Source organism: Peromyscus eremicus, chromosome 14, assembly GCF_949786415.1.
Source record: "Peromyscus eremicus chromosome 14, PerEre_H2_v1, whole genome shotgun sequence".
Classification (NCBI taxonomy): domain Eukaryota; kingdom Metazoa; phylum Chordata; class Mammalia; order Rodentia; family Cricetidae; genus Peromyscus; species Peromyscus eremicus.
The window spans coordinates 51556360-51582489 of NC_081430.1; the positions used below are offsets into that span (position 1 = coordinate 51556360).

The window sequence follows — 26130 nt, forward strand, 5'->3', positions numbered from 1 at the left end:
GAGAGAACATTAGCTGAGGAAATGCTTCCTCCATTAGTTTGACCTGTAGGCAGTACGTGGGCAGTTCTGTAATGACGAATGTGGGAGGGCCTAACCCACACTGAGAGGTGGTGCACCTGTGCAGATGGCCCTGGGTTCCTGTGGATGACTGATTGATAAATAAAACACTGATTGGCCAGTAGCCAGGCAGGCAGTATAGGCAGGACAAGGAGAGAGGAGAATTCTGGAGAGTGGAAGACTGAGTCAGAGAGATGCTGCCAGCCACCACCATGAGAGGATGCTAAGAAACTGGTAAGCCACGAGCCACGTGGCAACTTATAGATTAATAGAAATGGGTTAATTTAAGATTTAAGAACAATTAGCAAGAAGCCTGCTATGGCCATACAGTTTGTAACCAATATAAGTCTCTGTGTGTTTACTTGGTTGGGTCTGAGCAGCTGTGGGACTGGCAGGTAAGAGAGATTTGTCCTGACTGTGGGCCAGGCAGGAAAACTCTAGCTACACTGGGTTGTATAAGAAAGCAAGCTGGGCAAGCCAGTAAGCAGTGATCCTCTGTGGCCTCTTGTGGAATATTAGTTAAAGATGTGTTATATTCTTTTATGCTGGGGAATAGTTATTTAATGATGCAAAGATGAGTTGTATTCTCTCATGCTGCATTTGTTTGACTCTGTGAAGCCGTGTTACTTTGCCTGCTGAAAACACCTGATGGTCTAATAAAGTGCTGAATGGCCAATAGCTAGTCAGGAGAGGGATAGGCTGGGTTGCCAGGCAGAAAGAATAAATAGAAGAAGTGAGAAAAGGAGGAGAGGAGGATGTCAAGGGCCAGCCACTCAGCAACACAGCCAGACACAGAATAAGAAGAAAAGATACAGAAATAGAGAAAGGCAAAAGGTAGATGGGATCACTTAAGAAAAGCTGGCTAGTAACAAGCCAAGCAAAGTTTGGTCATTCATAAGTAAGAATAAGTCTCCATGTATTTATTTTGGAGCTGTGTGGTGGGCCCCTAAAGAGTCAAAAACAACAGCAACTACAGCCTCTGCTTCAGTTCCTGCTTCCAGGTTACTGCCCCACGTTCCTGCCTTGGCTCCCTTCAATGATGGGCTGTAACCAGGACATGTAAGGCAAATAAAATCTTTCCTCCTCAAATTGCCTTTGATCAATGTTTTATAGTAGCAATAAAAAGTCACATTAGGACAGAAATTGGGGTATTGATATGACATCTCTGATCGTGTTTTGGAGACTCTTGTGGAAGGATCCTGGAAAATTGGCCTAGAAAAGCTATTAACTGTACAGAGATTAAAGAGGTGTTGTGGGATCTAGGAAGAAGATGCTGAGAGAAATGCATATGATGGCTTGTGAAGTTTCAGAGGGAAACAAAGTATCGGGGTCATTCATGTGATTTTTTTTTATTAAGACACTGGAAATGAAATCTTTGTGCTGGTTGGTCAGTTTTTTTTTTGTTTGTTTTTTGGTCTACTTCACATAGCAATGGTTACTTGTGAAGAGGGATCCTCAGTTGAGGAAACGTCTCCATCAGATTGTGACAACCAATAGGACAACTGGAAGCTAGGGATGAGAAATCAGCTGTGATTAAGAGACCAGCAGTATTGAGGTGAAATCTTGTGAAGTATTCCTCAGGGCAGCACAGAGGGGCTGTGGGCTAGAGGAGGTCAAGGCTGCATCTTATTCCGGCAGCTGAGCTTGGTCATGTGTAAGAGTCTCTCACATATTGCTGTTTTTGATAGTATGAGAGCTTCAGGACTGAGGTGATGATGGGGAGCGTAAGAAGCTTGACACAAGGAGAGACTAGGAGAGGCCATTGGTGAAAGTGCTGTCTCATTAGCAGTGGAGACTCCAGGATTCTAGGGGTCACGGAGAGAGGCTGAGGCTTGGTGCCATGTGACAGGGCCAGAGTCCCCCAGCAGGCTATTGGTGAAGGTGTATCCTGCAAAGACCCCAACATTTTGGAAATAATGTCAGGACTGTAGGAAGACTACCAAGGACAGCAGAAGCTGTGGAATGGAGCCAACCTGAGCCTGTGAGGTGACTTATTCATGTTGTGAATGGCGAAGCCGGAGTTGTTAAGCTCTTTGGGACCTAGAAGACTTTGAGTGATTCCTATACATGGGACACTGAGCAACAGGATTTAATTTTCCATGTTGGCATTTGGTTTTGATTGTTTTCCGAGTGTGACTATGCTTCGAGTTTTCCCTTTTGGAATAAGAAGTATATAAATATTTTTTAAATTTTATTTTACAGAGGCACACAATTAAGAGACTTTGGATATTTATGGAGACTTTGGATATTTTAAAGAGACTGAACTTTTAAAGACTGTTAATCTTTTGGAAGTTTTAATGTGTTTTATATTGTGGTATTGAGAATAAGATGAGATCTTGTGGATAAACAAGAAAGGAAAAGTTATGGTTTAATAGTGATGTGTTACTTGACAAATGTTAAGTTAACAAGGGGTCAGTTGTGCTGGTTAGACTTGTGTCTGCTTGACACAAGCTAGAGTCATCTGGGAAGAGGGAATATCCATTGAGAAAATGCCTCTAACAGATTAGCATGAAGGCAAGTCAGTGGGGGCATTTTATTGATTAATGATTGATGTGGTGGTGTTCCCCAGTGGGGGTCTTTGGTGGTTTAAGAAAGCAGGCTGAACAAGCCATGGGAGCCATGGTGGTTTTTCTTTTATTGTATAAAACTCATACTTTATAGAAATCCCATATCCTGGAACCCTTTTTATTCCAAGGCAAACTGCAAAGACTGGTTATCCTCATTGGAATACCGAAGCATAATAATTTCTAAAAGCAGTAGTGAGTTAGTGAGAAGGAACAATGGTTTTCTATCTATCTATCTATCTATCTATCTATCTATCTATCTATCTATCTATCATCTACCTATCCATCCATCCATCCTTCATCTATATCATCATTTATCTATCAATTTCTTTCCTCTATGCATCTACCCATGACCTATTAATTATCTCTGGAGCATCTATGTCAATACTACCTACCCATCAATCACTTGTACCTATGTATCCATTTAGCAGCTATCAATCTCTCCATTTAAATATGAGGCAGATTATGTTTAAGAACCTATTTGTATCCAGTTAGCAAAAACTTGGTGATGGGGAAGGTCTGTGACTACAGATTCTGAAGTGAAGACAGGTGCAGCGGTGTTTGGGTGAGAGAGATAAAAGGTAGATATGGAGTGGCCTCTTTCTGGGCATGACAGGGTCCTGATGTCACAGGAAGGTAGGTAAGGGTGGATGTCACTAGTTGATGGTTAAAGAAGCAAGGTCGTCATCCAGGAATGATCAGAGAGGAAGGGTGGGGCTGGGAGTGACTTAGAGAGGAAGGTGTGGGGAGGAGCTGGGGTGAGTGTGGACAGTGGGATCATGAAAGGCCTGTAGGAGCAGAGTCACCACCCTGAGCCCAAAGGTGGCTCAGAGGTGACAGTCCTTAGTAAAGTGAGGTAATCAGTGTGCACAGTCTTTGGCCACTTCCCAAAGCTGAGACTCAAGCATGGAGTTAGATGATTTTGGCCAGGGATAAGAGCAAAAGAGCTGGGATGGAACTGATCATGGACATTAACTGAGCAAGGAGGACCTGATGGAAGATGGGGAAGTGAAACCAGAAAACTCTAAGGGTTATGCATCCTGGTGGGGCTAAAGTGTTGTTGGAGTTACATACAAATGGAATGAGCTGGAATGAAAGAAGGCAACTGTATGCTAAGGAGGCAGCAATATGCTAGGCAGGACACAACTACTGAGTTTCCATCCAGCTGGAGCATGAAGTATGTGAGACTTTGGAGGAGGGGCAGCAGCTGTCGTATGACAGTGTCTGTGGGTGACTGAAGGAACTTTTGAAGTCACTGCAAGTTCCTATCAACTTGAGCTGCTCATTCACTGTTGCTTATTGGCATCAGCTGACAGCAAAGCTACCTCATTTCTCTCTCTCAGAGTAAGGCAAACTGCCAGCCCTGGGATGCTCACCCATTCCTCTCAAAACTCCATCTGACACAACTGCCAGTAAGAACATGAATCCTGTTTGTAGATCAAGACAATATGTTACAGTGTTAGCCCATACCTATGCATCCATGATGGCTGCAGAAGGGTGGCATGTCCTGTTCCTGTGGAATGGGCTCTTGAATTTGGAGACACTCCTACATTTTTGTCTTTCAGTCCTATGACTGCACTTTATACACAGTTGGTGCTTAATGGATGCTGACTCTAATGACTTGTGTGAAGACATCTTCCTCATGGAGGATGGTTCCCTCTCGGAAAGAGGGTACAGAAGCAGAGCTGACTGCTGCATGAAGATGGCCTTCAAAACAACTTAAATTCCAGTAACTCCTTTCATCAAAGAGACCCAGAGACACCCCCTGCTTGCTTTCTTTCTCAGCCATGTGCCAAGGAAGTAGAGGCTTAGCTGACACCCTTGTGAGCCACTGGGCCATCTAGATTCCAGCAAGCAGCAATGAAAGGATGACCTTAACCTTTCTGTCTCATAAGTATGCTCCCAGGTTGTTCTTAGCAGAGTCTCCAAGTCCCTCCAGGTCCCTCCCTGCCTGCTCATCCAAGAACACCACTCACAACATTCTCATTTGCTGTTTTATTGAACCAGTCTTCAAAGATATAGAACTCTACTACAACCCAGATAGTGAGTGTCTTAAATCAGAATTCAGGGCCTCCAGCCCCACCCTCCCCTTGGTGCCTTCCTTTGTGGTTCTTAAAGGACATGAGGTCTGGAGCTCTCCCTTACAGATGCTCAGCCTGTGTGTCTGTCTTCCTCTTTGCACAAGGCCCCCTTGAGTAGCCAATTTCACTCCACAGATTATCAAACCACACATTCATGAGCAAAGGAAGGCCAGACTCACTGACCCCCCTCCCCGCCTTCCTGTGAGCCTCATAGGCCAGCCACTGTCCTAAGCTTTGGACAGTTTTCTATTTTCCAGGATTTACCACTTTCCCCATAAAGAGAAGATGTGGCCAGCCTCATCCAGAATTAATAGTAGGAAGGGCCTGGAGGGAAGGGAGGAGTGGCCTGGGGAGGGACTGGAAGCTGGAAATGTCTTCCTCTTCTGCTCCATCCTCATCCACAGTCAGCTCCACCCTGTGCATTGCCTTTGGAGACCAAGGTTCACAGTGTTAAGGGAGCAGGAGCTCTGTCAACCCCTCCCTCAGCAAGCGTCACACTGACTCTCCATCTGTGTTGGGCCTAGGATGCCCAGAATCTAGGCCTAGCACTGTCCTGCTAGAGATAGGTGTATGATGTTTCAGAGGTTATGGTCTTTGACTCTTATTTTTTGAAAAGGTTTGGCATAATATAAAAAGGCTATTTGATCCCGCCTGGATTCTCACTTATGTTTTGATTGGCATTTTAATCTTTCTCCTTTTAAAGTGTCTTACAGCACATCGGGCAACAATGGGATGCCACTAAGGCAACTCTTCAGGTGTTAATGGCTCTTAGACATCCAACTCATACTCCTCCACAGGAGGCTATGCATGCCTAGCTTTCTGAAATTCAAAAGGCCTGATCCTCCTGACCTGGGGTGACTCCACAGGGATGGACACTCTTTGAGGACTGATAGTCAATGACAGGTAAGAGCTTGTTTGGCAAGCCAACATAAGACAGGCACAGTCTAGTTGCTGAGCCTGAGGTGGGGTCAACAAGGCTAGAGCAAAGAACTCTGACTCCCATTGAGCACCCAGATAATAAAATAAAAGGGTGGACATGTAGTAGGACAGGCCCATATGTGGGGTGTTTACCCACCAACCCCACAGCTCCCCAGAGTTTTCTTGAGTGTGAGCAGCAGGAAATATTAGATAGAAGGATTTATTGCAGAGAATCTTGCAGAGATAAACAGATAGAAAATAAAGGATAGCCTCAAGAGGGCCTGGAACCTATTCCAATGGGCCCCGACTGTCTCTGCCCCAGGGTTTTTATAGAGATGCCAAGGGGTGGAGCAAATGACCTCTTCCCCCAGCACAGCCAAGTGCAGACCATCTCAGACACCTGCACTCAGGCCCGTGGTTCTAATCATCCTCTATGTGGACCTGCTGGGTAAAGCCAAGAGGAACCCAAGAATAGGCTCCCACACCCATAGAGTCAAGGACATTGGCTCAAACCAGTTGCTGAGGCATGCACAAAATGTACTTTATGAGCCAACCTGGAGTCTGCCTGAGGGCTTAGCAACAGGTGCTGTCAGAGGTCCTGATCATGCCTAGCTAATGAGGGGTGACTACCATGCAATGTCACCAGGTCAGGACACAGCCTGGGTGCTGGGAGGAGGGTATATATGACCTTCTCTGTATTAAATAAACAAATCTGCTGTTGTCTTCCATCTGACTGCCGGTGTCTGTGTCATTGACACTGCACCTTCTCACTCCCTCCCCCGAGGGAGCTGTTAGAACCCAGCAACAATGGAGACTCATTCTGGATCTCTGAGAGTTCCAGAACACTGTGGCTTGTTCCCCCACTCAGTCTGAACCCTCCCCACACCTCTGGCTTTACACTGTGGCTGTTTTTCTCCCTCTGCTCCTGGCCAAGAGGCAGCCTGGCTTTCTGGCGAGTAGTGTGCTTTTAGCCTCAACCATTTGTACTTCTGCAATGCTCCTTTGCCTGTACTTTATTCACTGCCATGCCTCACAGAAGGATAGCTTTCTTGTTATTTGCCCCATCTCAAGTCACTGAGTCCTAGAATTTCCACCCCAGAAATGAATCTTTTCCAGATTCTCTTTCCATTCCCACCCTTTTCTTTGAAGCCTGCCTCTGCTGTCACTCACTGGCTTATTTCTCGGATAGCCTGCAGCATTCTCTTTCCACTGGTTCAGATTCCATTCAGTCATTCCTGCCAAAGCCCCCAATGGCCCTCAAACCCCATGTGACCTGAAGACCAGGCCATTTAGCCAGTGGGCCCAGCATCTGTTCTTTGGGCTTCCCCTGTAACTTTGCCAGCCAGTAACTTAGCATCCCCCCCCACCGCTCTGTTCCAGGAAAAGGCCCCTTGTGTGGCTTGACTCCACTCCATCCCTGCCCAATGGATTCTGCTGTAACCTAACTTGCTAACCTCTTCAGTGTGGTGGTGGTGGGATGATGCAGGGTAGACACAAACCATTTTTGTAATGACACCACACTCTTGTAATCACAGGGTGCCCTCATGTCACCTGGGGTTATGCGGGCCCCCTGATGCATAGACACACCCAGCATTGGAGCACTCAAGCTCCTGGCTGTCTCCAGAGCAGGGAATGAGCTTGAGAACCCACCATTTTATTTCCCCAGACCAGCAATCTCTGTGGGACAGCCAGGCCCAGGACACAGTGAGTTGTTATTCACCATTTCGTCCTGCTCTGTGGGTGCTCATTGTCTTTCCCTGGATGAGTTAGGGAAGGGGAACCATATGAACCTTAATGGCATAAAGATCCTGGCCACAGAGTGTTAACCTACTGTGGTGACCTGCAGGGGTGCCTTTGACAGGGCGATTCCCGAGAGGTCCATATGTTCATAGAACAGATTAAGGCCACTGGTAGCATACTTGAAATGCTCCAGACGAAGAGCAACAGGAATGGAGAATTTGGGGAAATACAGCTGCCTCCTGCTGCTCAGGGAGATGAAGGAAGAAAACAGTTGAAATCATGTTGCCTAATCATCAACCCCAGCCTGCCAACTGCACGAACAAACAAGAGCAGCTCTGTGAGGCATGTCTGCAATAGGGACTCCTCAAGGCCATTTCCTTCCATCCTATTGGCAATGCTGGGAGGTGGTCAGAGGGCTTGCTCAGAAGATGAGATGGGGGATCAAAGAGGCTATGAGTTTGTCCAAAGCTGTAGCAGGCACAGCTTAAAGCAAGCGTTGGAGGAATAAAGCTTGTTAACCACACCGACCTATCTTCTTCAAATGAAGGAAATGACTATCACCTGGTCACCTGGAAGGCTGGAGTAGATGCTGTTTAACAACCTGGTGGTCTTTGTGCTATTCTATGGGCCAGGCTTCCTGAATCCCCTCAAATCCTGGGCCCCAATTCTAAGCTTTATCTCTCAGTAAAAAGAACCCATCCTCATGAAAGGGTCCCATGCATTTTGCTCCTCGACCAATAGAATCTATCCTTATGCTCATTACAAATCCTTCCTCCTTAGGTCCTTGCCCTGAGCTCTGTTTACCAGCCAATAGAATTCATTCTTGTAAGGTCACAAGTGCTTTGCTACTTTGCTGTGGAGTTTCTATGTAGCTTTGTCTGAAGCTTTGTTGTGATAATTGTCACATGGAAATCTTTCCCTGAATTTTTACTGTGTTTTAATGTATAAGAAAAAAGAAACCATGAGGTCAAACTCATCCAGCGCCTGCTGAAGTAGTGCTGACCTGAGTTTCGTTCTTCACCTCCTGGTTCTCCCTGCTAGCCATGGAGCTTGCAGGAGGTTGGGACACAAACAGGACACTGTTCCTAAAAGCTGAGGGTCCTTTAGCTATAGTATTTCTTCTCAGAGAAGCTGTAACTTCCCTGATCCAGTTGAAACAAAAATATTCTGTCTGTCTGTGCTTCAACTTAGTGTAGCTTCCTTTCCTCTTTTTGTCTGCCCAGTCTTGGACTTCAAAGGTCCTAGGGCAGACTAAGTGCCACGTTTCCTTGTTTGTGTCTGAAGAGGACACCAGATGAACTTATATGTTCACACATTGGATCATGAGACCAAAAGAGTCTCACTCCTGGTCGTAGAGAATGCCCGTCAGGGGCTGGGGGAGAGGAAATGGGAGGTGCCACTTGGCTCAAGCGGGATGGATATTTCTGAATTTCCACCATGCAGCCCTGGACTTGGAGGTGTTCACACTGCACAGTGCAAGCACTGTGTGCTTGCAATTGCTAAGTAGAGGCTTCCCAAGTGTTTCAGCCACACATGCAAAATGGCTCCCGTGTAGGGCAATAACTGGGCTGAGTATGGTCAGTGTTTCTCTATGATCATGCACACTATATTGCCCACCTTAAATACACACAGTATTTTCTTGTTGCTTATGTTAGGGAGGATAAAGTAAGAAATAAACATTTTTTTAAAAATATCAAGCACTCAAAAGGACATTTGATGCCCAGCAGTCATATTGGAGGTGTTGTGGGACAGACCCAGAGATGACCGTGTGTCCAAAGCAAATCTTCCTGGTTTCATCTTTGAAGTGCTTGAAACACAAGGACAGGAGTCTATCTCCCTCCACTTGGACTCCCAGGCATTGGCCCAATGGAGCTTCACAATAGTTTCAGATGCCTTCACAGATGGACAAAGCATGGATGAGCTGTGAGTCTCCCAGCTGTATCCACAGGAGGGGCATTGAGGTGGGAGAAGTCCGGTCAGGGTGAATGCAACCTTAAGCTCCATGAAGCTAGCTCTTTCTCTGTCCCACCAGGAAGGTGTTGAATGCAATGAAGTCCCAGGCCTAAGACCAACTCTAACCGTCAGGGGACATACAGCAGCAACTAGGGACGACTTAGTTGTTATATCTAGGGATGGAGACATTTCTGACATCTGGTAGAAACCGTGGCTATGCGTACTTCTAAGCATTCTTTGATGCTCACGAGTCTAGCCCACAGAAGATAGAACAGCTGTGCAGACGGGGCTTGGCAGAAAAGACATAAGTGGTTTGCCACGGTGGGGAGCTGGGGGATCCATCTGGAAGCAGCAAGACTTGCCTGGCCCAGGACTTCTCCATCTTTCACATGCACGCAATCCCCTGGAACCTGCAGGGTTTGGGGGTGTACCTGAGAGCTCAAACATCCAGAAGCAAGAGATGCTGGTCACAGGCTAGATTTTTGTATAGTTAAAGCATGACTTTATAACAGAGGTTCTTAACCTCTGTGTCATGACCCTTCAGGGGATAGAATGACCCTTTCACAGGGGTTGCCTAAGACCATCGCAAAACACAGATATTTACATTACAACCTGTAACAGTAGCAAAATTACAGTTATGAAATAACAATGAAAATAATTTTATGGATTGGGGGTCATCACATCATGAGGAACTGTATTAAAGCATTACCGCATTAGGAAGGTTGAGAACCACTGTTTTAAAGCATTCAGTAATTCCTGTTTTCTTTCCACTCTTTCTTATTTTAGAGACATGAGCAAACCAATGTTAGAACAGGGCAGAGATGGGCAAGTGACTGGAAAGTCAGCGATGTTAGAACAGGGCAGAGATGGGTGAGTGGCTGGAAAATCAGTACTTTCCTTCTGGACAAGGCAGTCAGTAGAGAGACTAGCGTCTAGTTCCCAGTAGGGGCACTAACAGGTCATCCATTCATAAGTGGCACAGCAGGGAAGCATCCAAACAAGGTTTCCCCAGCATTGTTAGTGCTGCTCACAGCCTTCTTAGTGACACACTCTTCCTTCCACTCTTTGTACACGTGTGCAGGTGCACATGCGCGTGCACACATGTGTGGAGGTCAAAGGGAGACACAGCAGCATTGTTCCTCGGGATCTTTCCACTCCTCCCCGCTTTTTGAGACAGGTCTCTCATCAGCCTGAAGCTCACTGTGTGGGTTAGTTTTTGTTTTATGTTTTGTTTGGTTTTTGTCAGCTGGACACAGCAAAGGGTCATCTGGGAGGAGGAACCTCAACCGAGATTGAGAAAATGACCCCATCAGATTGGCCTGGTACTAGGATTGCAAGCTCTTTTGCACATGGGTTTGGGGGGGTTCAACTCTGGTTCTAATACTTACCACTTGAATCACCTTCCCACCTCCCCTCTTCACTTATAACTCCATAGGGCTTCAAAACACTGTTGTGAACTGTACATCTCTCACAGAAAGAGGCAGTGGGCTGATACCATCATGATGGTGGTGATGATGGTGATAATGGTGATGGTGGTGATGTGGTGATGATGGTGATGGTGGTGGTGGTGATATGGTGGTGATGATGATGGTGGTGATGGTGGTGATAGTGGTGATGGTGGTGATGGTAGTGATGGTGGTGATGGTGGTAACAGTGGTGATGGTGGTGACCGTGGTGATGATGATGATGATGATGATGATGGTGGTAATGATGGTGATGGTGGTGACGGTGGTGATGAGTGATGGTGGTGATTTTGTTTTGTGTATTTTTCCCATCTTTGGAAGGTGTGAATGGCTGAATCCTGTCTGATAATAAGTGTGTGACCAAGTCCCAGATCCTATGTCATGCCCCAAAGACCTCTCGCCCAGAGCCAAGGTGGCCATGGAAAAGGTCTTGTAGCACTGGGGAAGGGTGGGAATAGCTGAGTTCTCACCTCAGTGGTAAGGGCTGAATCCACGTGTCAAGGCTCTCCTCCGACAGTGCCTTCTCACACTCCTCAAATTTTCCCTCATTTGGAAGAATGAAGACACCCGAGACGTTGCAGGTGCAGGGCAGCTGGAGGACATAGCTGTGCAGGTAGGGGAAATACTGTAACTGGAACCAGCCTACCTGCTGCATCATGGGTACCATGACCTGGGTCCCCTTATCTGTTGAGAAGTTCCTCATTTCTGTGAGCTTTGGGTTAAAGCGATATTTCCATTTCCCAGACAAGAGAGTGCAGGAATCAGAGGAGTCAGCCATATCTGACACACATCATACTTTGTCCGTCAGAGAGGCACTAGGCTGTACATGCCAGGAACATTCCTTGTGGTAAGCCATGCAGGCACATGTGAGAGATCCTTGTTCATACTGATCTTACGAAGTAAGGGAATATAAACAACATGATTGATAAGAAAGCCAATTAGCTGGAAGGGGATATTGACTAAGGAGAGAAATAAAAGAGATAGTTACATATCCATGTAACACCCTAGAAGGTGATACCGATTAAAGACTTAACAGTGCATTGGACAAGCCATAGAACAGCCAGGGGAGGAACACTCTCAAGAGAAAAAATTGACACATGAAACAGACCAGTGGTGAGAATGCCTTGTTTTAGGGACATAGGGAAGATGTGTAGCTAGAATAGGAAGGGAAGAGACTGAGAGTAAGGGGTGAGGCTAGAGAGGGCAGGCGTCAACCAGTGCCTGGGTCAACTGTGGACGTAATAGGTCTCTTAAGGATACCCGTAAACATCAGTGAGAAAACCCTGTATACATCTGTTTCAATATCATAGCGCAACTCTACCAAGTCAGAGAGTGTCCTTTCCCCCTGGTATCTGCAGAAGCAACTAGAACACAGTCCTGTGGTCTTAGAGCCAAGAAGTTATACAGCTCAGTCTCCTGTGAGCTGTGTTTCTAGATTCTTTCCCTACAACTGAGGTTCTGGTCAGGACTTGGGTCGTCAGCTCTTCAGCGCTAGGCTGAGCCCAACAGTGCTATGGATACACTGAACTTTGGAGCTCCAGCTAGGGCCAGAGACACTGGGGAGGACTAGGAAGCTGACTTTCTTGCCTTTCATCCTGACCGGATAAAAGGTGGCAAGAGTGAGTGTTTTACAGAAGAACCCACCCTTCCACACAAAGCAGCCCACAGTCTTGGGAAAAGTAATCAGAAAGTCATGAGAGTTACTGAGAGAAATGAGGAGTGAACTCAGAAACAAGTTGTTCCCTTTAGCAGCTCAAAACTGTCCACTTTCTGGGGTTCTAAGTCCCCAGCCCAAGCCTGTACCTCTCAAAGTGCCAGCCCCATTCCTGCCAGCTGCCTGGCCACTGCCATCCCAAATCTTAAGAAGCAGCTCAAACTCCATGTACCAAACAAGGCTTGTTTTTCTCCACAGCCATCACCTTAGAGTAGTGATAGGAAGGGTGCCCAGATAAAAGACAGTATGCCCAGTTACATCTGAATGTCGGAGGGACAACAATTGTTAAATCTATGTGACATCTTATGGTCCTTCCCTTTCCTCCTAAAGCTGACAATCTCTCCTGGGGAGCTTGTCAGGGAAGACTTTCTGAAGCCTGAGCCGGAGCCCTGAAGAAGGAAGAGAGGAGGAAGGAGCAAAACCATTCACATGACACAGGTGACATCAGCCAGACTAACAGTGGCAGGGATCATGTAGCTCAGGAAGGGCTGATATTTCAAGTAGCCTGTGGTGCTTTGGGGGAAAGGAAGGGTAGGCAGGGTAACAGAGATGGGGTGGGAGAGAGGGCAGGAGATGGTCATTCAAGGGCCCTGGGAAGTCAAGTTGAAGACAGAGTCATTAAGAAGCAATTGCTGCTGGGTACAGGGACACACACTTGGAGTCCCAGGACATGGGGGGGGGCGAGGCGGTAGGATCACAAGCCCCTCCCCGCAAAGAGAAATAAAGAGGAAAAAATGCAGGCACAATCATAATAAGTTTGGTAAGAGTTCATGTACCTTGGTAAACTGAACAAGAATAGTGGCTGTGGTTGGGGCAGTGGTCAGATTTAGCATGTGGTGTGGGGAGAAAGGAGACCCCTGGGTGAGGGAACATCAAGGTCCTGGCTTGGGCTGGAATCAGAGCAATTTACTGAGCCTTGAAGAAAAGGACTGGGAGAAGGAGACTTCCTGGGTGAAGGAAATGCTTCCGTTTGCAACATGCCAAGCCCAGGCTGCTCCATTCGGAAGGAGGTAATCAGGTGGTTGCCCGGCATGGGGAACTGACATGGAGTTGGGAGCTTTCCATGCACAGGAAGGTTGTAGGCAGCTTACATGGCCCAGCTCACTGGAGGGAAGGCTCTAAAGTAAAAAAAGAGAGCAGGGAAGGAACTCCATGGTGTGTCAGCATTGTGATGAGTTCACAGGACAGGGAAATGTACCACGGTTGGGCAGAGGAGCAGAAAGGCCATGCTGAACTACAAGTGTCCTGTGGGATGGCCAGCAGAAGAGCCATTGGCAGCCAGCCAGGTAGGTGTGGAAGGCCAAGGTACCCTTCTGTGTGGTGGATTTAAGGCAGCTGGATGAAACAGTTTGAGAGAAGATATAAAACGCCCCCAGAGCTAAGACTTGTGTGAAGTAGAATGGAAGGCACATTGGCACAGTGCCAGGGCTGGCTTCCAGAGGTGTGGGTGCGGCAGTCACACAGGGCCCCCTCAGTGGCTTAGTGTCTGCCGTCACCGCTGGAATGTGATTGTAGAGCAAAGGGCTTCTCCTTGCGTTTGTCACTGAGTCCTAGCAGGAATGTAGCAGGTCCTGGATTGAGATGCCTTGTCCTGAAACTTAGCGGTAGCAAGGAGAAGGGAATGGGGCCTATATCTATAAAAGGAGCTTCGGGTTCCAGAAGGGAGAGGGAAAAGATGGAAGAAAGGAGCAGGATAAGAAGAAGGAAGCATAGGAGAGGCCCAAACCAGCGGTCCAGGAAAAGGAGAGGCAGTGTTTGTCTGGGGCAAAAAATGACTAACTTTCCAATAACTAGACTAGATCTAAATGGTTCTCACCTCCCGGACCCTAAGTGAAGTATTGCTCAAGACCTTCCTAAGGACTCAAAGGCATAGATGATACTGAAGAGATTTGAGAGAGAGATAGAGAGAGATAGATAGATAGATAGATAGAGAGAGAGAGAGAGAGAGAGAGAGAGAGAGAGAGAGAGAGAAAAGGATTAGGGAGAGGATTCAAGAGGCAGGTATCCAGAGGTGGGCAAGAGCAGGAAGCTGCCCCAAGCCAAAGGAGCAGAGAACATCTGGGAAGATCTAGAGGAATGGAGGACATCTTGAGTCAACATGGGGCTGCCAAGGCTTCATTCGAGGCTCACTGAGCTTTAAAGAAATTGTAATTGGCCAGAAACAAGTTAGGTAGTAGCTTTAGATCCCTCAGCAGCCTCTTAACTTTCCCGTGGGTCCTGTCACATATGACCGAGTTTATCTGCTAGTGGGCTAACTCGTAGTACCCTAAGGAGACAAGGATGACGTCACTGTTGTAGGAGCTCTGGGCAAGCGTAAGAAACTTCAGTTCTGGCTTTAGTTTCTTGTCCATAAACAGCAAACTGCCAGTATGGACCCTGCACTGCTCAGCGTGCAACAGAGCACCCAGGTGCTTCCCGTGGCGCATGGCTGCTCTAGTGTCCAGGTCTTTCGTGACTCTGAACCCCAGATCCTGCAGAACCAGGTGGCAGACTTCTGGCTTCCCCTGGAAGGCCTGCAGTGTGAGGGGCACAGTAATACTGAGTGGAGAAAAGAGGATGTTTTTGCTTTCTTCAGTCACTGGCAGCTGCCTATACAGGCTCAAGGCAAATTTTTGGTTGTTGAAGATGGGGGGTGGTGCCCTTCGAATCACTGGTGTTGGTGATATCCTTTGAGTCAATGACATTGGTGGTGTGCCTTCGTCACAGGCATGGGGAACTAGCTCAGCTACCAGCAACCCGAGGGACAGAATGGAGAATGCCATCCTAGATAAAGACAGCAGTAGGGCCATTCAGTTTGGTCCTATGGCCCAACAAGACCCAAAGCTCCGAATGTTGCCTGCTGCTCTTCAGGGGCCTTAGGTTGTCTTTGGTTGGGAGGGCCTGGGAACTCTAAGGGACTGGCAAGATCTTGGGCACAGCCAGGCTTGAGAGGCTGACAGATCAGAGCCTGCCTCAGTCAAACTCTGCCCCTCCCAGGGGAGGCCCCAGGTCTGAACAGAGGCCAGAACACCTGCCCACGAATTATGCCAGGCCTGCTACAAGAGCAGACTTGTGGGAAGTCGACAGATATTCAACCAAACTGCTCCCTGTGGAGTTGAACTATGACCTCTGTGTATATGTTCTCAATATGTGCTTAATACTGAGTGAAGTTCAGCTTTCCACCTACTCACCTGAAACCTCTCTGCCAGTTGCTGTCCAGGTGCTTGATTTTGTCCTTCTCCACCCTCCTTGTCCCTTGGAGTCTGAGGTCTTGGGACTGGGCTCCACCTCTTCTGTAACCAATGGCTTGTTCTTGAGTTTGGCAGGAGAAGGAAGGCTGGTACATCTTACATTCCCTGGTTGGTGCAGCGTCCCCCTCCAGCATCCTTCAGCCACCCAAGAAAGCCCTTCTCCAGCTCTTTCCAGATGTTCTCCACTCCTTCAACGTGGGGCGGTTTCCTACTCTCACTGCCCTGTGACGTACCTCAGGATGCCTCCTTCTTGAATTCTCACTCTGACTCTTTCAACCCCCACTCACTAATCTACTCAGTATAGTCTTGTCCTTTAAGTCATCGAGAGGACTCTGAGCAATATGTCTTTTAATCCCTTGAGCCCTGCCAAAACTTGGGCCCAGGGAGGTCAGGCAGCCTCCTCAGGGTCCACAGCCAGTTAGTGGCAGAGCCAGGTTTCTCACACAGCCTGTGTCCCCAACAATGAAGCTTTGTTTTCCCTTTCACAGCCACTCCCATTCAGAACAGGTGTCCCTCTGAAATAAGACCCTCTGAAAACTAGTCTTCCAGGCCCTGTGATAGGTTGCCCCTGCAAGGCTGGGGTATTCTAGGAGCTGACCCTAACAGTGGTCTCTGATCATTTAGAGGGCCATATCACCAGGCACAGACTAGGAGCTCTGAGGGCCCAGACCTCAGGCCAGAGGAAAGTAAGTTTTACTTACAAGACATACCGTGTGAGTCTGATATACACACAGCTGCCCCAGACAAAAGAGTGAGGGGAAAGCAAACATTTCTTGCCAGTCCAGGCAGTCACGGCCATATGGCAAGGACAGCATGCACCCTCCTTGGGCAACTGTTTCAGCCTTAGTGCAGTGCTCACTGGTGCATGGGGAACGTGGAGGTGCATGAGTGCTGAGCCAGCCTAGTGTGGAAAACGGTCATGCACTAGGTCATGGCAAGAAGCAAGAAGAGGGGTACCCTGGGACATCTTCTCTCCTATCCTATCCACCCAGCCAGCCTTCCATCCACTCACACCTGAAGCACCTGCTTATGTCTGACCACGGCTGGGCACTGAGAAGGGATTAGAGAAAAACAGGCCAGGTCACTCTTTCCAGTAACCTAGGCATCATTTGGGAGCATGCGTCCCTGCTGTGTCCACCCTCAAACACTTCTGGGACTGTGGTAAGGGTATGTGAACACCTCTGGACTGGATGAAAAAACTACTCCTTGTGGTCAGACTCTTGGCCAGATGTTTCTGGTTCTTGCTGTCTTAGCCAAAGAATTGAAAGTTGGCACACATCGGTGTGCAAAGACACATGAGTGTGCAAAGCAACACAATAATTTTATCTAGAGAGAAACCATTGTGCAGATTACAGAGGGATACACAATTAAGTTTGATAGTGGGCCACAGGAGTGAGAGTACTTGAGGACCCCAGGCTGTCGGCTGGAGTCTCTTTTTGTGGGGTCTAAAGGAGGATGGAGCTGGTTACTCAGGGGTCTAGTTTGGATGGTTCTTTAATTTGACTGGTGGATTAGGTCATGCATTCATTTTTTCCCTACTGCTCATGTTTCCCTCCATATGCATATGATTTCATATGCATGCCCAAGTATGCACATACTTAAGATGGTGAATAGGGTATAAGCACACAATTTGCCTTACTGTACATGTACCCAAAACTAGTTCAAGCCAGATCAGCCTTTCTATTTTTCCTACCCACACTGGGAATGATGCATTGATTGTTGTTGGGGCAGAGAAACATTTATTATTGTTGGAGAGTACATGTAACTCATTGCACTTGGGGTTCTGAGGTTGAAAGGTGAGTTGTTTGGAGCAGTGTGTGTGTGTGTGTGTGTGTGTGTGTGTGTGTGTGTGTATTTGTGTGTGTGTTAAGTGCAAGTAAAAGAACTAGGCTGCGACTGCGAAGTGGAGATACATAGATAGATAGATAGACAGACAGACCCAAAGTAGAGTCCTAGGTTCTTAACCATTTCTATGTTGGCCTGCCTCAGAACCCTGAGTTGTTTTAGTTCCCCCTGAACTCTCAGAATTCAGCTAGCATTCACTAAGATGAAGCCTTCTTCACCAGGAGGCTCTAAGCTGAACACAAAGGAAGATAGGACATCACAATCAGAAAGCAGGTACAGGAAATGCTGGCTAAGTGACGTGGAATAGTTCCCTCGGTGGCTCCCCAGCCCCATGTATTCCCATGGCATCTCTACAGCTCATCATCTTTGCTCCCTTTTGTGTGTCTCCAGGATTTGCATGAGCAGTATTTTGTTCCTCTGTGTAGAAGCACAAGCAATAACAGATCAATATTTTGAGCAGGGAGAGCAGCTCCTCTTGACTCATTTGTCTGCTAGGGATGCACTTTGAGGACTCCCATGAGAGGCAGTCATTGTATTTTGCAGGTAAGCCCAGGAAAGTTTGAGTGATTTGTTCAAAGTAAACAGCCCGTAGAAACCGAGGCAAGCTGGCTGAGCTGGGTGATGTGGCACCTAGAGTCATGTTCTGCTCTAGTGAGCAGCTTCATGGGAACCAGCACATTTTGGAGTTATCTCAAAGGCTGGAAGGGGAACAAAACTGAATGTGTTTCATAGCCACCAGCTTAGATCTGAGAGTCCTTCACACACACACACACACACACACACACACACACACACACACACACGAGAGAGAGAGAGAGAGAGAGAGAGAGAGAGAGAGAGAGAGAGAGAGAGAGAGAGAGAGAGAGAGAGAGAGAGAACTGTTCTTTCTTTGGTTTAGTAGTTTACCCTGGGGTTTCTTTGACCAAATTTTCTAAGGGTGAATGGGCAGTCATTGTCATTGGCTCTCCCACTGTCTAGCAGACAGGGTTGAGAGCACATGTAGAACTCTCTCTGTCTGTGGGTGAGCACTATGATCTTCTAACCATGACTGTGAAATGGGCAAAGGCGTGTGCAATCATCTGTACAAATCCCACTTGGAGATGTTGCATAAACATGAGCATAATGAAATACCTGAGTCAGGTTAGCTTGATTTAAAAAAAGAGGATTGCTTAGTTCACTGATGTGAGGCTTCAGGGGCATGCTGCTGGCGTTGGTTCCATTCTGCACATACCTTCCTTGCTGTCATTGTCCTGAGGCAGCTAATGATATCATGTGGCAGGGAGTCTATGTTCATATCTGCCAGTCTGGCCTCTCTCCTACTTCTTATAAACCATCAGTCACGGGAGCTCTGCCCTAATGACCTAATCTAGTCCTAATCACTTTCCAAAAGGGGTTCATCTTTAGACCCCATAGGGAGGTTTTGTTTGGATGATGTTTGTACCATTAACGAATGACTCAGGGGACTCAACTTCCATGTGAGTATGGTGGGCTGGTAGTCTTATTGAAACTAGTGTAGATATCCAGGAGTCACAGAAAGGATCTGGTTGATGTAAGCTAGGATATAGGACTCTGGTCCTAGACAGGACAATAGATACCTAAGTTGGCAGAGAGGGAAGGAAGAGCAGGGCAAGTCTTTAGGAAGGATCCTACCCAGAAAAAAGGCTTGAATATTCACCACACAAAATCCTTGAGAGAGGGTGAGGCTAGGCTCAGTCAGCAGAGTGTTTGCCATGCCAGCATGAGGACCTGAGGTCAGATCCCCAGCACCTATGTCAAAGCTGGGTGATGTAATGCACACCTGGAACCCCAATATTGGGAGAAGGCAGAGGCAGATGGATTTCTAGAGCTCACCAGCCAACTGGCCTACCTGAGTTGTTCAGGTTCAGGTTCAGTGAGAGAACACTTCTCAAAAACTAAGGTGCAGACTGCTTGAGGAAGACACCTGCTGTCAACCTCGGGCCTCCACATCGCCAGGTATACATGTGCATGTACCCACATAAACACAACAGAGAGAGAAAGAGGATAGAGGTAGAGAGGAAAAGACCTTGGGAGATGCATAATGAAGTCAATTTCCAGCAAAGAATAATAGACTCAGACAACCAATACCTAGGAGGCACTTTAGAGATCATTAGGCAACTCACTAAGCTGTTTCCATCCAAGCTGCCATCTTGAGTCCTCTGTGGTGCATACTGGAGAATTACTGTGGTAGGGATTCTGGAACTGTTTGAACAGAGAAGAAACAGAGCCATGGTGATCATTGATGTGATGAGCGTGAGAGCAGGCCTGGCACACAGACCAGTGCTTGCCATTCCTAGAGGCCAGCGCTCTCACTGGGAGATGAAGAAGTCCAGGTCGGAAGACCCTGGACCTCACCAAGGTCCGCCCCACTGGAGGCAAAATGAGAATTAGAATCTTATTTTATGCTCCATACCAGCTAGTACTTTGTCTACTGTACCATGCTGTCTCTGGGCACTGGTGGGGAGCCAAAATCAATTCTCAGTGTGTCCGATGGGGATAAACACCTGAGATAGAAACTGAATATTGATTCTGATCTCTACACTTGTACACCCACATGCTGCTGACCTTCACCTGCACTTATTTATTGAGCAAACAAGCCTTTGAGCCAGTTTACTGAACCTCACCTGGCTAATCTCCATGTTGTTTCAGGGTGCTTGCCCCCATTGCTTGAGCACCTACTGCATACCTAGAGCTTTAGATGTAGTACTGTATTAAAAACCTCCCCCAAACCCTCGAAGGAACTATGAGTACCCATGCCTTTGTGAACAGCAAAGAGGAGTCCAAGAGTATTACCCAACAAGACACAGCTCATGAATGGCTAGCTCCAGGAATGACCCCAACCCCAAACACTTTCTTGGATATCCTTATTTGGGGGATGCCGTTGGGTGAGTCAGCAATGGTAAAAACTCTATGCTCCTTGCCTCAGTACCAGACAGACATGAGCTGCCCTTCAGATCCCAGGGATGACATTCCTCTATCCCTTCATTCCTCCCAAGGCAGACATTAGTACATGCTCACTTCCCAGGTTCCCACGTTTGCAAGAGGAACCTTCTTCCCTCAAACTCTACTGAATGCCATCCTTACATGAATACTCAAGTTCAAGTGCAAAGTTCTGATCAGGACACTGTTAGCCCTGGGTTCCTCCTTCTGTGAAGAGCAGGCAGAAGCAACTCCATTACTTTGCTCTGGTGGCCACAACAGAATACCACAAACTGGCTCAACACCTAGAATCACTGCCTTTCATAGTTCCAGAGGCCAGAAATCCTATTGATAGAATTGATTCCCCAGCCCTGTCCAGACCTCTCCCTGACTGACATGTTCACATCTATGATGACCTCTCAGTAGCCTCACATGGTATCCTTTTTATGTTCAAGTGGGTTACCCACCTCCATTCCTTCACATTCAAATGTCCCCTTTTATAAGGATACAGATTAGGTTAAGATGCATCCAATGCCCTCATTTCCACTTGATTGACTCTCTGAAGACCCTGGTTCCAAAATATGGTCTCGTTCTGTATTACTGGAGGTTAGAACCTCCACATATGAAACGTAATTCAACCCACAGCAGCATCTGTCTGTCCATGTGTAGCACAATAAGGGATGTCATATTATTATGAAAATTTCAAAATGTCTAACAATGCTGAAGTATCTCCATGGTGGACCACCCAAAGTGGGCACCCATGCAGAGTGCACACTGACTTGTGTTAGCTCATGGCAACATCCAGGACAATTCTCTGAACAAACAACAAGACAGCAGAGAGTCTCTAAAACCCCCATAATTCAGCATCATTCACCGAGTCCCTACGAACCCCACACAAAGCACAGTGTGTAATCCTGGACCAGCCTGTGGGGACACACAGTGCAAGATGACAGAGTGAACTTACTCAGTACAAGAGGCTCAATGGATGATTGCTTGCTTGACTGAATCTGAACATTGACTAGCAATCTCCCTCAAAAGATGTCCAAACATAGCAAATGCCCCCTGGGGAAGAAATGTATTTTTAGGAGTAGTTTTGATGGCACAGTTCTTAAAAGGGACTCAAGATGGTACTCTGTGGCAACACTGGGGCTGACAGCTCATGCTCTATCTACAGGATTTTCTTTCTCCCCCTCAGTTTTCCAGTTTCTGTCCATCCCCTCGTGTAGGCCGAGATTAAAGCTATGTTTTGGGCTGCAGATGTAGCTCAGGGGTAGAGAAGTAGCCTAGAATGCAGAATCCCTGGTTCCATCACCAGCACTAAAAAATAAAAGTCCATATATTTATGGAGGATTGAACAGGATTGCTGTGGAAAGCCAAGTGAGAGAGTGAGGTGATTTAGCCAGCAAAATGAACAAAACAACCTCATGAGGGTAGTGACTGGGATCTGTGGGTGCCTCTCTAGCCTGGAGACTAGGTTAATATTAACAGGCTTGAGTTAATGTGGGATTGTGCAACTGAGGCCTGGCCGCCACCTCCCGTGGATGGTGCCATCATTCACCTCATCTCTGAAACCTCAGTTGCCCTCCATGTAATGCCTGGGAGGGAGGAAGTCAGTCTTGGGCAGTAGAGTGGTAGCATATGCTGTGGTGATGTCATTCTGAACCAACAATGCCAGCTGGTCCCACCACATCAGGGTCTTTCCCCGCAGGCTGTGAATGTCAGGAGCAGAGGGCCTTTTGAAGGCATTTGTGTCACTGTCTTTGACCACCGGGAACGTGCACATAGGCAGAAGGACAGATGTGTGCTATGATGGGAGCTCTGGGGTCTACTCCCTCTGGTCTTGCCTCCATCGGACTCCCCTTCATCACTGCTAGAGTGAGTCACCCCCACCTCCACCACACTTCATAAAACAACAACAACACCTTTTTTGAGACAAGGTTTCTCTGTGTAGCCCTGGCTGTCCTGGAACTCACTCTGTAGACCTTGAACTCAGAGATCTGCCTGCCTCTATCTCCCGAGCACAGCATTGGCTGTCTCCAGTGAGAAGCCGGAGGTGGTTTGGAGTAGTTGCCTCCATGGCCAGGACAGCTTGGGGAGCACTGCATTCTTTTTTCCCACTTGGATGGGAATATTTTAAAGGCTCTGAGAAGTCCTTAAGTGCAGACTAATCCAAAGCTCTCCAAGTTCACCTGACCAAGGACCCTCTCCTGGTAATCTATGAAGTTCCTTCCTGCAGGCCAGGTCCCCCTTAAGGTAAGACTAGAGCTGCCTCCTGGAGCATCCTGGCCTCCTGGAGCATCCTGGCCTCCTGGAGCATCCTGGCCTCCTGGAGCATCCTGGCCTCCTGAAGTATCCTGCCCCCTGGAGTATCCTGACCCCTGACACATCTTGGCTCTTCTGCCCCTTCCCCCCCCCACGTACCCCTTCCGTTTGCTTCTTAAACTAATGTATCTTTTTAAACATTAGAGCAGAAAGTGAAATAGTCTGTGTCCACCCTCTCACACTCTCCACTGCCTTGAGAGAACTGCCTGTTCACTGACCTTAACTATGGCAAACGCACCTGGTCCCTCTCTTGCTTGCTTGTCCTCCCAACGCCCACACAGATCACTCTTACTCGCCTGTGTCTCAGGTGCCATCTTTCAAGTGGGTCAAGGAATCACAGAGCAGGATCCTCATCCCAGCACTCCCCATCTCCAGCAGAGCATGTTTCTCCCTGGGGCTCCTCACCTTTCCCTTCGATAGCACCTGCTGTGTGTGCCCGAATCTCTCAGTGACAACCTTCCTCCGGACACACATCCTTGTCTGTTTTGTTCCGGGTGGCACACTAGTGCCTGGCACATGATACATGCTTGGTAAATAGTTGGCAGATGAATTAACATGTGTGCTCAGAGGGAAAAACACACACGTGCACTCTTTCATTGTCACTAGACTCTCTTTAACTTTTAGCAATCTTTCCATGTTATCCTTCACAGAACCTTTTTAAAAAGTCTTGCATGTGTATGTGATGGGGATATGTTCGAGGGTGGGCCTTCTTCACGGATGTCAGAGACAAGCTTGTGTCTCTCCTTCCCTTCTTAGAGACTGTCTCTTATTGGTTCTATAAGGTTATCTCTCAAGCTTCTAGGGATCCCTTCGTCCCCACTTCTCATCTTGCAGTAGGAATGCCGGAACTGTAGCCGTGCATGCTATCACATCTGGCTTTTATGTGGGTTCTGGAAACACAAACTTGGGTCCTCATGTTGGCATCGCAATCTCTTTGTTCACTGAACCATCTCCCCAGCCTCACCCAGGGCCTTGGAAAAATGCTGGATTCTGTTTCATTTCAGGGATATACCAAGTTATAAAAAAGAAAAAAAAAAGAGATTCTATGTAGACTTTTTTCTCTCTTTGAACGGGGCTACAGTGAAAAAGAATGTCATGCTTTGCTGTCATGTTGTGTGTTAACTGTCCTGGGTAGTAAATTTATTGAGAGCCGCTGGTAGCGAAAATCCATGAGAGTATACAGCAGTGACAACTAGTGTTCAGAAGTCAACCTATCAGAACTAAGGGTTTTGTCAGAGAAAACCATCACACAAGGCGTTATGGAATTACTGCCTTTTGAATGAACTGGCTGTCTCTTGTTGTAAACTTCTTGTGCAATAACAGCTATGATTCTCCCCATCCATTTACCGTGCATCTCCATGTTAGTGTACATGTAATCTCACGATTGCATCTCAATCTTGGGCACAACTTTCCCTATACATTTGGGGTAATTGGATAACTGTCCCCAGCTGTGTTTATCTTTTATTAACATATATCTGGCCAGGGCCATTCTTCAGAGTATTTCAGCAAAGACACCTTTTTCCAAGAACAAAATTGCACATAGATAAACATTAGCTCATCTCACTCACAGATAGAAAAAAGAACCACTAACAATTTAATCCTCAACCCCTTGCCTTCACCCTGGGTTATTTATACAAGACTCTAACTTAAGAGATTTCCTGCTCACATTCCTGGGATGATGTTTTAGCCATCTGCTAGTTACTGAGTTAAGGCAGTTACTTTCTCCTGACCCAAGGAGATTGCCTTCAAGGTCAGGCAGGTGATAGGTGCCAAGCTTCTTTCTTGTGCAAATTAAGTTTTTATTCTTCCTCAGCCAGGTGCTATTCCTAGATTTTCTCCTCAGCTACTACTCTGAGTGAAAGTGCTTTTACTAACCAAATACTACATGCTCTAACATAGGTTGCTTAGCCAGCTAGCATATGTCCCCCTCCCTACCAGAAAGCAGCTGCAGCTGGGACGAACGGGAAAAGTGGCGCCAAAGACAGTTTACTTTCTTGTGACTTACTGACCCCTAACATTCTACCTAGCCATTTCTAGATTATAGTTTGAGCACATAAATTCCCTAATTGATCTTAGCCTTTAGTTGACCCTACCAGAGAACTCCCCTTTAGTCACTCCCCTTTTGGGTTGTAATTGGAAGCTGACAATTAATTGCTATATGTGTGGGTCCTTATCACCTCTCTCTGCCACCCTGAAAACTTCAAGCCTCACATTGCTTTGCCAAAGACTTACTGTCTGGGTATATATACTGGTTCTCTGAGAGCACTGAGAAAACTGATTGAGAAGAACAAAGATGAGGACTGAGATGGAAAGAACTAGGTAGAATGATGAGAGAACAGCAGAAGGGACTGAGAGCAGGAGGGAATGAGAGCAGGAATGACTGAGAGGAACTAAGTAAGAGAGCAGAAAAGAAACTGTGTAGATAGAATTGACTTAGAAGAATAAAGTGAATGGACCAAAGAACTCAGTGTGCTTAGATTCACTGAATATCCCTCAGATTGGAATCCTCAGTTGGTTGTTAGACTCTTCCACGGACCCTGGGAGCAAACAATATAGGCTGGACCTATTATTGTTTACGTTATAAATTCCCAGGTGGGCTTCCTGGCTGAAAGTGGGAGTGTTTTCCTTTCACCTTTAATAGCTCTTACCAAGTGGTCCTCCAATGAGGTGGCACAGATTTCCCTTTCTTCATATAACAGGACAATGTCTGTTTTCTCAGATGCTCATAGCACCTGGTACCAGTACCCCGTGTCTGTGCCAATTGAACAGGTGGACAATGCCACACTCTTAATTGGATTTACATTTTTTTTTAATTGCAGGAAGTTAGGAAATCTTACAGATTTCCATTGGCCATTTCTGTTTCTTTTTTCTTTTTTTAAGTCTGCTGCTTATATTATTCACTGGGTTTTCTGTTGGTTTTAATAAGTGGCACTATTACTGTATGAGAAAGGTCATGAGGCACAACAAAGTCCATTATCAGAGCAGAGTTTTATTAGAAGGGAGCGGGGAGGGACAGAAAATAGCTTGACCAGGCCTGTGTGTGCGCGCGCGCGCACACACACACACACACACACACACACACAGAGAGAGAGAGAGAGAGAGAGAGAGAGAGAGAGAGAGAGAGAGAGAGAGAGAGAGAGAGAGAAGGAGGAGAAGAAGGAGAGGAGGGGGAGGGGTCTGTGATCTGCTCCTGTGGATCCTCCTGCACATGCACATGTGGGCTTATGGAGCTATACCATGAATGTGCAGACTGTGTGATCACGCTGAGCACATTGCGCAGTCATGCAGCCCACAGATTGTGTAAGA

General features: G+C 47.0%; 1 pseudogene; it reads right to left on the reverse strand.

Moving 5' to 3' along the window:
* Positions 1–4948: 4948 nt before the first annotated feature.
* Positions 4949–15252, reverse strand: LOC131923931 (alpha-1-antitrypsin-like; annotated as a pseudogene).
* Positions 15253–26130: the final 10878 nt, after the last annotated feature.